At 43.9% G+C, this 13062-nt stretch overlaps 1 protein-coding gene and 1 long non-coding RNA gene across 3 annotated transcripts in view; one reads left to right on the plus strand and one right to left on the minus strand.

The window, feature by feature from the left end:
- Nucleotides 1-13062, plus strand: part of pax7a (paired box 7a) — a 43635-nt gene that overhangs the window by 7039 nt on the left and 23534 nt on the right. The window lies entirely within an intron of this gene.
- The window catches only part of LOC148390924 (uncharacterized), a 43312-nt gene continuing 42087 nt past the window's right edge, over nt 11838-13062 (minus strand). The window contains exon 3 of the long non-coding RNA XR_015861262.1: nt 11838-12397. This is a non-coding gene — a long non-coding RNA (uncharacterized LOC148390924). The remainder of the gene's footprint in view (nt 12398-13062) is intronic.

Below are 13062 nucleotides of genomic sequence, written 5' to 3' on the forward strand. Positions count from 1 at the left end.
GCGGGATTAGCAGGTCCTCAGTCTAATTAAACAGATGCCAGGTGGGATTATTCCCCAGTTTGAAGGAGGGGAAGTGACAGAGAGGTGCGAGGGGTAGGGTGGGGAGCACGCGAGCATGTCTGAAATTTCATTTGGGGTGGCGGCACAAACAAAGTATTATTCCATTGCAGGTCGTCCTTTTACGCTGCAAAGCGTGCACGATCTCCCCTTTTATAAATGTATACATTGGCAATATTTCGTCTCTAAACCTCGCTGAATGAATGAGGGTGATGTTTGGGGGGGGGGGGGCATGCAGAGGTTTTGGTGTGTGTGGAGGGGGGGGGGATGCTGGAGCGCACTTCAAACAAATCCATCTGGAACAGTGTGTGAGAGAGATTCAGTGAAAGTATGGGCGAGTTATTTAGCTATTAATAACGTTTTCTTTCCTCGGGCGCGGAGGAAGGAGAGAGAGAGGGAGAAGAGAACGAGCGAGCGAGCACAACTCCATCCGTACGAGCTATTTGGCTTGGCTAGGAACTGAGAGGGGAGAGCACCCAAATGGTGGGCAGAGATAACATACCCATCACAGCGCAGACCCCGCGCTGCGCTTCACTGCATTAAACTCGGATTAACCTCCCATGGCCCCGCACACACTCGAGACACTTCGCACAGGAATTTACATTGCACCATGCGGCTACACCACACAACGAATGATGATAATAATAATAATAATAATAATAATAATAATAATAATAATAATAATAATAATAATAATAGCTATAAGGGTGTGCAGTCCTCTCCACAAAATGATTCAATACGATGATGAACAATGTTTCCATTCAGTACAATTTAGCGACATGAAATTAAATTTCGTGTAGGCTGCATGTTTATTTACATGCAACAACCAAGCTTTACAAAATTAATTAAAGTAAAGAAACAACAAATCTTCAGCAACGTCAAACAGATTTATACCTGGTGTGCATCTTCCTTCCACATAGGACTTCGATACAATTCTCGATACATAGGATGGGAAATGATTCAAGGATGCACCGATTTCAAAATGGAACAATTTGATTCGGTTTAGTTGCATCCCTTATAGGGGCATGTGGAGTAGTCAACCCAGAGGTTGGGTGTTCAATTGTGACCAAGTGTCCTTGAGTAAGACAGGTGGAGAATGAGCAAGCAGGTAGAAAAGCGACAACCCTGACCATACCACTGTATGATCCTTAAATCAAATAAAACCTTTGAGATTACAAAAACTCCAAATACTCATACTTCATATTAATAATTGATATTTGTTGGATCATTGCGTAATGACAGTTATTTACTAAAACATTGTTTTGGGAAAAAAGTGTCAGCACGTTAGGTCCAATAATGCACAAAAATGAAAGCAAGACTGGTGCGACTGGGGTGGGGGTACGGGCCAACCAAACCCGGAGTGACATTTCAGTGTCAGCGGCTTAAGAGTCGACAGAAATATAGATCTGAAAAAATAAATAAAAGAGGGGGAGAAGGCTTAGATTCCTTCTACGCTGCCATTTGACTTTGATCACATCACAAATATTCATGGGGGCACAAACACTCTGCCGCCATTATCCCGGCTGACAGTGATACCTCTCAAGGCTGTCTATTAATTAAAGTGCCGCACTTACCATGTGGGAACGGCAACTAGAGCAAGAAGAAGGAGAAAAAAAAAAAGGTCCCCCCCATCTCTTGTGGTTTCTCCTCTTGAAAAGAGCCAATCTTCCCTCCCTGGCTTCTTGTGGGAAATTTAAAAAGTCTACACAGAGGAAGACATGGGGATTTCTAGCTCATTTCTATAAAGAGCCTTTTATAATCCTTTCCTGCTTAATAACTTAAAGGGATTCAATTTCTCCCCTCGTCGACGGGGAGGGGAGGTGGCTTGTGATCGCGTATTGTCGGGAAGCACTTGAAGGTTAACACTTCCTGGTCCCGAAGAGCACCACGCAACGTCTTAGAGGGATGTCAGCAGCCCGTGATGTTTAATAACATCATTTTATTTACCGACCAAAATTCAATTCGCACACTTTGGATAGAGTAGTGCGCTTGGGGTCTTCAAGCCACGTGAGACAAATTAAACAGGAAGTGATACCCCCTCCAGGTATCCTGTCACAAAACAACATAGGCCGCCTTTCATTAGGGTCTGTGTTTGATTTCCTTTCTAATTTTCACTAACTGCAAGATGAACTTCCCAACCGTAGCCCAGTTATCCATCTTCTATAGCATTTGTCCTCATTAGGGTCTCGGTTGAGTTGGAGCCTAGCCCGGCTGACTTTGGCGAGACCCAAGGACTACTTTGGACCAACAACCCTTCTCATTCACACCTGTGGACAATTTAGTCTTCCACGAACGTAACGTATGTTTTTAGAACATAAGAGGAAGCTGGCCGATACCCAGAAAAACATGCGAACACCGCACAGGAAGGCCCGAGGCAAGATTCGAACCCAGAACTTCAGAAGTATAAGGGGAAGTTTGCAAACGGCTTGGTCAATATGTTTGCTCTGCAATCCAACAGGTGGAGGAATTTAGGAAGAAAAACAATTTTGCAGGTGGCACTTTGGTACACCAAAGAAGGTCAGTGCGATCCAATGACCCTGTCAGTAAATAATGCAGTTACGAGAATCACACATGTTCTGAATAAAAAAATATATATTTTCCGTAAATATTGATCAGTATAGACAAAGTATTGTGTGTGTAAAATAGACATACCTCTTTGTGCCACTATATTATAATAATAATTTAAAATGTGCCAATTTGAGCTGCAATATAATGAGAGGGTGGGAAAAAATAATTTTCATGCATAAAATTAAAAAAGATGTACCATAAATGTGAAATACTGTGTAACAATTAGCCTAGGCAACTTCATGTTGTTCTTCGGGTCACATTCTCATTGAGCGTGAATCAACAGCGCCTCTGCTGGCCACAGCCTAGTAGTGCATGGCATTTTTATGAGTCAGTCAAATCTGCATGGTTGACTAATTGATGGATCAAATGTTATTCCCAAACTTCAAATATACATACTGCTTTTCTAAAGATAATGTGCATTTTTGACTGACAACGGGCTACAAACTTTACATGTTTGTTATTGTTTTGAGAGGATTGCATCTCACTGAGATCTGTTTCTAATATTTTGAGTAGTTATTCAGGCCCTATGAGAGGGCCATAATATTAGAAACAGCTCCGAGTATGATTCAGTCATCTTCCCCACCGCCAAGCCTTCCATCTCCCCTCCTCGGAGGCGTTTAATCGTCGCCCGCTTTGTTAGCGTTGATGTTTAATTGGCTGTGAGAAGATGAATGAGGCTGACAGGAATCAGCTGTCCACACGATCCCTTGTGGCTCCGACTCGGAAATCATAACCTGAGCGGCTTTTCCTCCCGCGAAACTGGCTCGTTGAACTTGTCACATCTAATTAGGGTGTTAAAGCGCGCTGGGAGCATCGGTGGGAAACAGTAGGCGGCATGGTCCGGGGGCAGCCAATAAGGCATTTTGGGGTCAGATGGTGGAGGGGGACGGAGGGGGTTGAATTGGACCACAGTGGGCTTTTATTTCAAAGCTTTCCTCGCCCGCTTTACCGGCTATTACATCAATTACGGCTGTTCGGCCGCCAGCAGGCGAACAGGGCAGCATGCATGCAGTGAAGCCTTGTTTTAATTGACTATGAAATTAATTAAAGCAGATGTCTATTAAGGACTTTTAACATTGGCCACATAGTTTAAAGGTGTAACAGAGGATTAATGGCTTACAGCCAAAATGACACTAAATTTATTGCATGCTGTCATCAGAGCTGACAACAAGTGGCATATTATATTATATTTTATATTCTGGCAACACAATGCGATATTGCTTCGTTTTTTTCCCCCCTTAGTTATAATTTAATGGCCTGAAAAATACTATGTAGTGATTTTTGCAGACCTTTTAAAAAATTCTGCCTAAAGAAAAGAAAATATTTTTGCTAAAACACATTGATGCAGCAATTCTGAATTGTATTTTTTTTTTATAGCTACTCAGTCCTCTGTCTGGTGCATCTCCAAAATTCAACATTTGCTACTGAAAAATTTCATTTACTTTCCTGAACAGTTTGTGTGAAAAAAAAACCACACTATTGTCTTCCTGCTCCATTTCAAGAGGTTTCATTCTCTTGCCTTTTGTGGGTGAATACTTTTTTTCTCGTATTGCTGCGTGGAAAGAGAAAGTGCAAAAAAAAAAAAAAAAAGGTTGTGTGATGTCTGACAGCCTCCTCTCGCTATTGTTCCGCGCCGTAAGGAGAGAAAGAGGAGGGGAGGAGAGAAAAGGCCTTTCTGTTATTTTCTGTCTTGAAACTTGCTATTCAGGCCAGTTGATGAACTCCTCCGAAAAGTTTATTAAGGGGACCAAAACAATAGGAACCAAAGCCTTTGGCTGCCCAGGCAGACAGTTTATAAACTAGCGGCCATTGTGCCTCAAAGGCAGATGCATGAATACTTTTGAATGGGGGCCTTCAAACTGACACGATAAGGCTGGACAGCAGCACTCTTAAAAAAAAAAAAAAAAAAAAAAGGACACAAGCCGCTTCTGCTTTAGCTCTCGCTCCCTTTTTTTTTTTTTTAAATTTTGCATTAATGTACATCTGCAAAGGAAGAGCAGGCGGGAGAAGGGTGCTGTCTCTCCTGGCTAAGCTATCTTTTTTTTTGTTGCTTTGTTGCTTTAAATAGCGCGAAAAAGAAAATACTGTGACATAAAAGCAATCAGATATTGCATCATATGTTTTAGAAATTGTCAAAATTTAGGATGTTTTTAACTAAAAATACTGTTTGCCGGCTTTACACAACATATTTTTAAACCCAAAACTTTGCTTGTGTACTTACACTATAATATTTTTTTCCAAACCTGTCTTTGCACCGCAAAAATCCATTGCTGCCAGTATTGCCTAATTTTGAGATTTCTGGTTGCATTTTCACATGAACGAAAATTTGCGATTGCCGCCTTTCACAATATTTCTTAAAAAATGAAATACTGTATAGACTTGCTTGACAGTTGCAGCCTCATCATTCTTAACACTTTTCTGGAGTAACTTAAAAACTAGAGCCAATTCTGGAAAATTCAATGTCATCAGTGAAACTTCCTTTGCACAAAATGTGCATTACCCATTAGACCATGCATTTCCGTTGTAATGTTTCTTTTTTTTTTTAATATAGGTAAAGACAAACACAGAAAGTAAAAAGTATGTCTTTACGAAATGGGCATTGTGCTCAAGCGGGCTCCCGTGTTGATATAGTTTTGAAGGGGGCCAGCAGCCAAGACGATACATTCTTGGTGTCCTTTTGAGTGGACAATAGCCTGTCATTCTTGATCCCTCATCCCTCCCTGCGTCCCTCCCCTCTGCAGCCTTCCCTTTGAGTCCACTCACTCTCTGGCTCGGTGCCTCCCAACTTCAGAGGGAGTCCTCTGATTTGTGACCCTGGCAACCCTGCACTTAATCTGGCTAAAGAGGGATGGCGGAGTGCTGTTGGGGGGGGGCATCCCGTCAGAGGGCCCCGAATAGAGCGAGCCGGCTCTGGCAGGTGTCAACGTTAGCAAACAATCGGCGGGCGCTGCCATTGCCGCGTCGCCCGGCCCGGCACAGGACCGCCGCTCTGAAAAGAGCCACATAATGTGGGGGGAGGACAAGGCAGAGAGATTACACTCTCAGACAGCTATTAGCGAGGATGAGGCTTTTCTAAACAAACAAGAAGGAGAAGGCGATCAATACTGTGTTAGTTTACCAAGTGGAGTCATTACAGTGGCTTATTTTCTGCCCCATTGTCTTTCTCTCCACTTTCTTCCAACATCTGTGAGCCGTATTGGCAATCCAATTTGCAGCAAGGGAGCTGGCTTATTTCTTCAGTCTTGTGTCACTTGCAGTGGACATCACGCTCAGGCATTTGTCCTTGTAATGAATCTTGATTGGGGTGTATTACCGCCGATGCGATCGCGGAGGCTGGCCTCCATTATACTGGAGTGAGCGGAGGAAATGGCTCGGAGGAACGAGTTGACAACGAGCGGCTCTCGGGTAGATATGTGTCTTGACAAGAAGGTCGGCGCCTCCCCAAAGGCCATTTATTTACCTCTCATGGCTGATTCACCAAGAGAGACGTGTGAAGGGAAGATGGTGTTTTAATGGGAGAAAACTGGAGAGGGAACACTCTGAGGGAGTGTTTATTCTGTACTGGTTTCAGCGTTAACGTGACACCGTTCTTAAATGAAGTTAACATTTGTCCGACTGCTTATGGGTTGTTAGCACAATTAAAAAATTCTAACTTTATACATTTGGGCCGAGCTGTTTATCTCCGAGACCTCACATGATGCTAGTAGAGCTAAAGGAGATGACTAGTATCGAGCTAACAACTTGTTTTATATTCTATTATTGTGTTATGTTAATAATAGTTGGCATTGTGTGCATTTACGACATGATGCTTGAGCAAAAATGATCCATTACCGTTGCTTTAAATAGAGGTTAGAACAACAAAATGGCAGCTGACATGCACGGCATTAAACCGCGGTAAAAAACAAAACAAAACAAAAAACGTAACTGATTGACCTCATGACCGTTAAAGACAATAGTCACTATTGTTTAAAAACACAGAGAGCTTTCACAACATCAAACAGACAAAAAAAGAAGATAAACAAACGTAGAATATTATCTTGCGTTCCCGCTAGGAGGCACAAAGCACTCCATCTTTTGTTTGTGCTTCCATCGCAGCAATTTCTGTCGTAAACATGATTTAATTCACCGTGTAATTCCGTAAATCACAGTCATCCCGACCAACGAGTTATTTATCAGACATGTTTGGCGGCTGACAGTTGACGTCAAGCGACGACAAAAGCCTTTATGTGTGTGTGATTTTTTTTTTAGGTGAGGACATGATCTTCCCTACTGGGAAGATGACTGTAAACTTTTTGACTCCAAAAAATAGGAAGCAGGAAGGATCACGTTTGACTTTTAATGATGTGCGGTGCTTGACAGACAGAGTGGTCTATTTAATTTGTGCGACATTTGTTACTGTTTCGGTATAACGCGAGGCACATCAAAAGACGCTGGCATTGGATTTCCCCGCCTGTCTGAGGGAATCTTCTGTAGTCGTAATAATAAAAAATAATAAGCAGGACCTCTGGCACAAATGCGTGTTTGTCGTGCTGATTAAGCTGTCGTTATTCCGGCAAAATGGTAGGTTTGGCGAAATTAGTCGACGCCACGCCGGCTTTTATGATGTCCATGTAAAATCAGATGAGGCGGTCAGGAGGCACGTAATTTATTGAAAAGACGGCGAAGCACTTTGCAAGCGATTCACCTCGCCGTCGAGGCTTGTCAAAGTCTTGACTGCTCACCGCCGAGCTGCATTCCAAAGCAGACAAAAGGCGTTTTGGGGCTAATTTTATTACAATACGGGAAGAGGGCCGCATAATGTGCAACAATAATTAGGTTTAGCACACACACCGCCGCCACCATGCTCCGCTAGTCTTCAAAAATGCCCATTAGCTTATGCTACTTAGCGCCAGAACATTTCCCATTTTATGCTCATGATGGGCCACCATATTCATTTGTTTTAATTAGCCGTGCGCTGCAAAAAGACTGCAAACACATTCAGCAACCCCCTCCTGTGAGTGTTGCCAATCACAAATGTGTTCAAATTGTCCAACAACTTTGCACTGATTTTCCCAAACTAATGGGCTTATTTCTGCATCGTCACTCATTGCCTCCCTGGGGAATACGCGGCCCTCGCTTACTGTGCCACATCTATTACTTTCACATTTACATATGAATGTATGCAATAGTTGTTTATAAAATACAAAACATTGCTTTCTTTACACTACAATAAGCATCTATCCATTCTGAAATGGAGGGGATTCCGTTTTTATTCACAATATAAGAAAATATAAGTCAAACGTGAATAAATGCCTACTGTACTGTTGTGAATGGAACACAATGGAAAATGACTAAGAAGTAGAGCATACTGTTGATGAAACAAAAGCAAAGACTTGGTTGGCTCGCTGTGTACAAACAACATTTTCCTCCACAGTGGTGCTCAAATACTTTTAGTTTGGTTGTAAATTAAAGAAAGAGCGAATCCCACCACCCTTCGAGGCTGTCACGTTTTCACACTTGGGCAGCGCCCAGGCATGGGGAGTCAATATGTCAGCATTTATGGATGCCCCGCGGTGCTGCACAGGCCTGTCAGGCACCTATTCATGCTCTAATGGCCCCCCGAGGAGCTTGTCTCTGCGGGCTGAAAAGGCAGGGAGGCCCAGCGGACAGGGGGCGAGGGCCAACGGCTAGCGTGCGCTCTCACGGATGCGCCGCGCCTTCTTCCCACTGACAAGAGCCATAAAAGAGCATCGCAACGGCTGCTCCTCACGCTCCACCCCCCCCCCCCCTAAAAAATAAACCTCTAAAATAGGGTCCTAGCTAATTGTTCGTTGTGAGAAGATTAGAAAAACTCCCATCGTTCTTCCTCCTCTTCTTCAAGACAGACAAAAGAATGCCCCACAGATAAAAAGTTGGACACTTTTTTTTGCAAAAAAGTCCAAATTTTGGTCTTTTTTTTATTGCGAGTGTCGTCGTTCCACCCCTTTTGTGCTTTATTGATTAGCCATGATGTGCACCAAGGAAATACCCAATTCCCCTTCATTCATCTGTAAATGAGCAAATAATGTAGATTTGTTCATCTTTCTATGCCAGCGACGTAAAGTGAGTGAAATGAGTGATGCTTAACGGCATCATATGTTCCGTCTTTGCGTGAGGGCGGAGCATGGAGATAAAGATTGATGACTTGCCGTAAAACAACACAAAACCGTCCGGGTCAGATGTTGAACAAATGTGCGATATTATGGTCCTGCCGTGAAGAGCTTCATTGACTATCCTCCTGAGGCTCAAGCTGATGCACTTCAGCCGTTTACTGAACCGACTGAAAACGATAAAACAAAAAATACAATACTCTCAGAGGAGCTGCTGTTGGCCACAGCTCACACGCAGACACTCACATCACGCGGCAGGCCACCGCCTCTTAAAGGCACGTTTCATACGTAGATACTACAATGCATACAGTATTTGCTATGAGTTTTATTAAGTTTAAAGGGGTAAAACTATAAGTGTTTTTTTTCCATAGCATGGCTTTTGACCTATTGTATTTGGGTTCACAGTGCGGGGAAAAAGTTGCCTCAACTTAACTCCAAATACTTTTAATACAATAGAGAGAGAGACTTTTTCCTTGTTGTTGTTTTCCCACCCGCTAAAAGATAACCGCGGGAGGTTCTTCATGGCGAAAATTGTCTTTCAAAGTGTCGCGTTTATCGGCGATCTAGTCGCCGTCGCGCAAAGTCGCTATCTACTGCGCATCGGGACCGTCCCCTTCACTCGGCACCCCCTTTGGGATGACGTGCCTTCGCCGGTGATGCCGTTGTCCCAAAAATGCAAATTGAGGAAGTTGTTAGTTATTTGATGTTGCTGCACCCCCAACCGCCATCCGCCGCCTCCCCAACTCCACCCCCCCGAAACATCCCACAGTGTTGTGCGCTTGAATCACATGCAGTCCCGAGGACAGGCAGGCCTGTTTATATGCAGGCCTGGAGCAGCAGAGACAGCACAGAGACAGATGCATGTCACAGATAGCAGATCCCATCGCTTATCTGGGGCCGTGTGCATAATTAGGCCTTTTGATATTCAACCCCCCCATGACTGACAAAAAGTATAATTGCGCTATCATGCACGACAAAAGGTAGGCACAAAAATAAACAAGTCAACATAAAAAGGGGGAGAAAAGACGCCGTGTTATTTTTGTCCTGTGGGATACAAGGGAGGGGAAGTAAACAGCATTTTCAGCTAAATCTGCTGTCAGTCACAGTCAACTGGTGTGATTCCGAGCTCACAGGCTGGTCCTGTGAATGCCTGCAACACACACACACACGCACGCGCACACACAGAGCGCAAGGCCTCGTCGTAATTATGCTGGAACTAATATGCTTTTCAAAATGAGCCATTATGAGCTAATGCCGCGCTGCCAAAGCCCTGTCTGTTTTTGTCCCCACGTCTCGGATAGCACGCTAAAGGTGCGGCTGATATACCAAGAACATGGCGGCTTGGCTGGTCTAGTTTTTTGTTTTTTCTTAATTCACGGCTGTATTAGAGATGAAGCACCTGGCAGAAGCTTGTTGTTGTCATCCATGTATTCAGCAGGTTTCTCCTGTTTTTTTTTTTCTCTCAACTCGCCATAACCGAATTTGAACCCCAAAACTCTTCACCTGCACAAAGAGGCATTGTTGAGTAAAAAAAAAAAAAAAATCAAGCTTTACAAAAATAATAATGTTGAGTTTTGATTGACACTGTTAGGGAAGCGCACTACATCATACTGAGAGCTGTTTCTAATATTGTGGTGGAGGAGTCGAAGGGTGTGTTGGAATTGTGGGTGATGAGGATCCCATCTGGAGTGTGAGGAGACTGGAGGGGAATCCGTGGGGGATCCTTTAAAACTCAAGCTCACCTTCAAACTATATGAACTAAGTAAGCCCAGTCTTTCAAAAAGACTGTCACAATAAAAATAAACATGGCGGTCCACCTGTCATTTATTCACCCAAATGTCTGCTGGAATCCCAATTAAGCTAAAAACAATTTCTCTTGTATGTCAATCTAATTTTATTTTTGCCTGAAGTTCTGTACATTATCCTTTTAAAAATGTTTTGCTGGACCTTTTCCTACTGCAACCGGTAAACAAGACCTAATAGTTACGCTCAATGTAATGTAAAATTCCTTAAGTAAACAAAGTTTAAATTACTTTATGTGGATCGTGGGATAAAGTCCAGAGATCCCAATCGGAATCGCAGTTCACAGTTGTTCACGGAAGTTCGAAGCCATGCAACACTGGCGTGAAGAACTTCTCGGAATGAGTTCTTACACTTCACAAGTCTTTAAGAGAAATAACTAACAAGGTACTTCCCCTATCATGATAAAAAAAATATAGCTTTAACTCATTCTCCATCTTAATCAAGCACTTAGCCAAACAAAAGCGCTGACCAGGATTTAAAATCAATGTTTGGCGGAGGTTGGGGGTCGGGTAAACCTTCAGGGGGCCCCCCTGGAGAAGAACCCTCTGCGGTAATCTTGCCCACTGGATGGCACATAATTAGATTCTAATTGGACTTTATGTAAGTAACGACAGACGCGAGAGAGGTTTATCAATATCCCATGAACCCTTCGAGCGGTGGTATTATGCGGAGGTCTAATCAGTATGTACCTTTTTGTTTCCGAGCGGACTATTAATGGATCGGTCTCGAGCCCCCTGTGGGAATGTTGTTTGCCCGTTTAGGTGATTATTACCACTGGCGAATGAGGTAAACAAAACAAAAGACATGATTGTTAAATGTGGTCATTAGTTGCTAAACACACTAAAATTTTGCCTGCAGTTCTCCTGAAGTATCAGCAGCTTCCCAAAAAAACAAAAGCTGGGTAGTCACAAAATTCCAAGAAATGTTGTTTTCCAGATAAAAACATCAAACTGAACAAAACTGCCCAAGTGATTTTCAAAGAAAGATAATTGGGTCAATGGAATTTTTTTGGGCTGGAAATTCCATTCTTACTTTCTTTCACATGCAGTCCCAGCTGGATGCTCCATGCCTGGCGTGTAGCATGTTCCCGTTCACCCATCCTCATTACAGGCAGGCCTGTTGACCTTGTGCTTGTGCTTCATGTTTAAGAGCAGATGTGTTGGCTCTGAAGGGCTTAATGGAGAGCGGGCGTACATGCTATCAGCTGTCCAGGGTTATCAGTCATTAGCCCGATGGCGGGCTGAATGTGACACCGGGGGCCGCGGTAGGTTCCTCGCAAAGTAAAGTCGTAAAGGACAAAGGAAAAGATGATCGTGGAAGGAGACTTGGGCGTCCCCTCGAGTCCGCGTCGACCGCGTATCCCCCCCGGTAGGACGGCGGGGGTGACTTTGGAAAGCTATCCGGGCCCGGTCTCAAGTGTCGTCACGGCAATTTAGCCGGCCGACGGATGTACGCATCCTCATGAAAACCAACAATAGGATACGTGGTGTATGTACATATCCAACTTTTGTATGTTCAAGGGCGGCGCGCGTTCCAAGAATCAATCTTTTATTAAAACGGATAAGACTGAAGAATTGATTTAATGAATGCATCCTCATGTCCGGCGGCCACGTTGTAATCCGCAGAGAATCGTCGAGCGCGAGCTCAGGGGGGACAAAAAAAATGTTGGTGGAGTGGCCTGTGATGATAGTCTCTATATAATCCCCTAATTCCTTGTTTAATTAAACTCTGGAGTCGGCCTTGAGACTTTGCCAGCTCTGTTGCTCTTTTGTTCTCACAGTTGTTATTCGGAGAGTATTCTTTTGTCCACTTCTGCTAAAAGATGCAGCAGCCGGAGAGCACTGTAAACGGAAACAACAGCTAAGGTGACCATTCCGTCTTTGATTGGAGCCGAATGGTGTCACGAGCGAGAATCTGGCGGCTCTTGCACATCTCCCCCCTTTTATTTTCCCTCTCCCACACTTTTCTGGACTGCGCGTGATGCAATCCAACAAGGCCTGCAGCAACACTGGCACGTCAGCGCCGCCTTGTCACTGTCTCAATGAGGAAATTATGAAAATAAGAATTTTGTGACATGAAATGAAAGGGGCCATGTAGTCTGAATAGACGTGCAGAGGAGGTGAAAATGATGCAATTTCCTAAATTCTGTTTTAATGGTAATGCGCGATGGTAATGCGCATTTTGCTGTCAGAAAACGTCCCTGTCGGGCCCGGATTGTGCGGCTTTCTGCCGTATCTCCGTTCCTCGAGCAAAAAGTCGGCTTAGCTGAATGCCTGAAAAGTTGTGTAAAATGTGTTCTAATTCACTTAATGACAGCAGACGCAAACACAAGCGTCAGGCTGAATGGCTTTGCCGCCATATCGTGCTGCGTGTTAACACACACACAAATGCGATGCGGCTGTGTAGAAGCAGTGTGCCCTGGGCCAAGGAGCAGCAAGGTGGCCCGGGCAGATTAACCCAACTATGGAGCTCCGCCTCCTTTTCTGCTTCGGTACTCCGACTTAAC

The sequence above is a fragment of the Syngnathus floridae genome, chromosome 11, assembly GCF_059516105.1.
Source record: "Syngnathus floridae isolate MCC-2025c chromosome 11, RoL_Sflo_1.0, whole genome shotgun sequence".
Classification (NCBI taxonomy): domain Eukaryota; kingdom Metazoa; phylum Chordata; class Actinopteri; order Syngnathiformes; family Syngnathidae; genus Syngnathus; species Syngnathus floridae.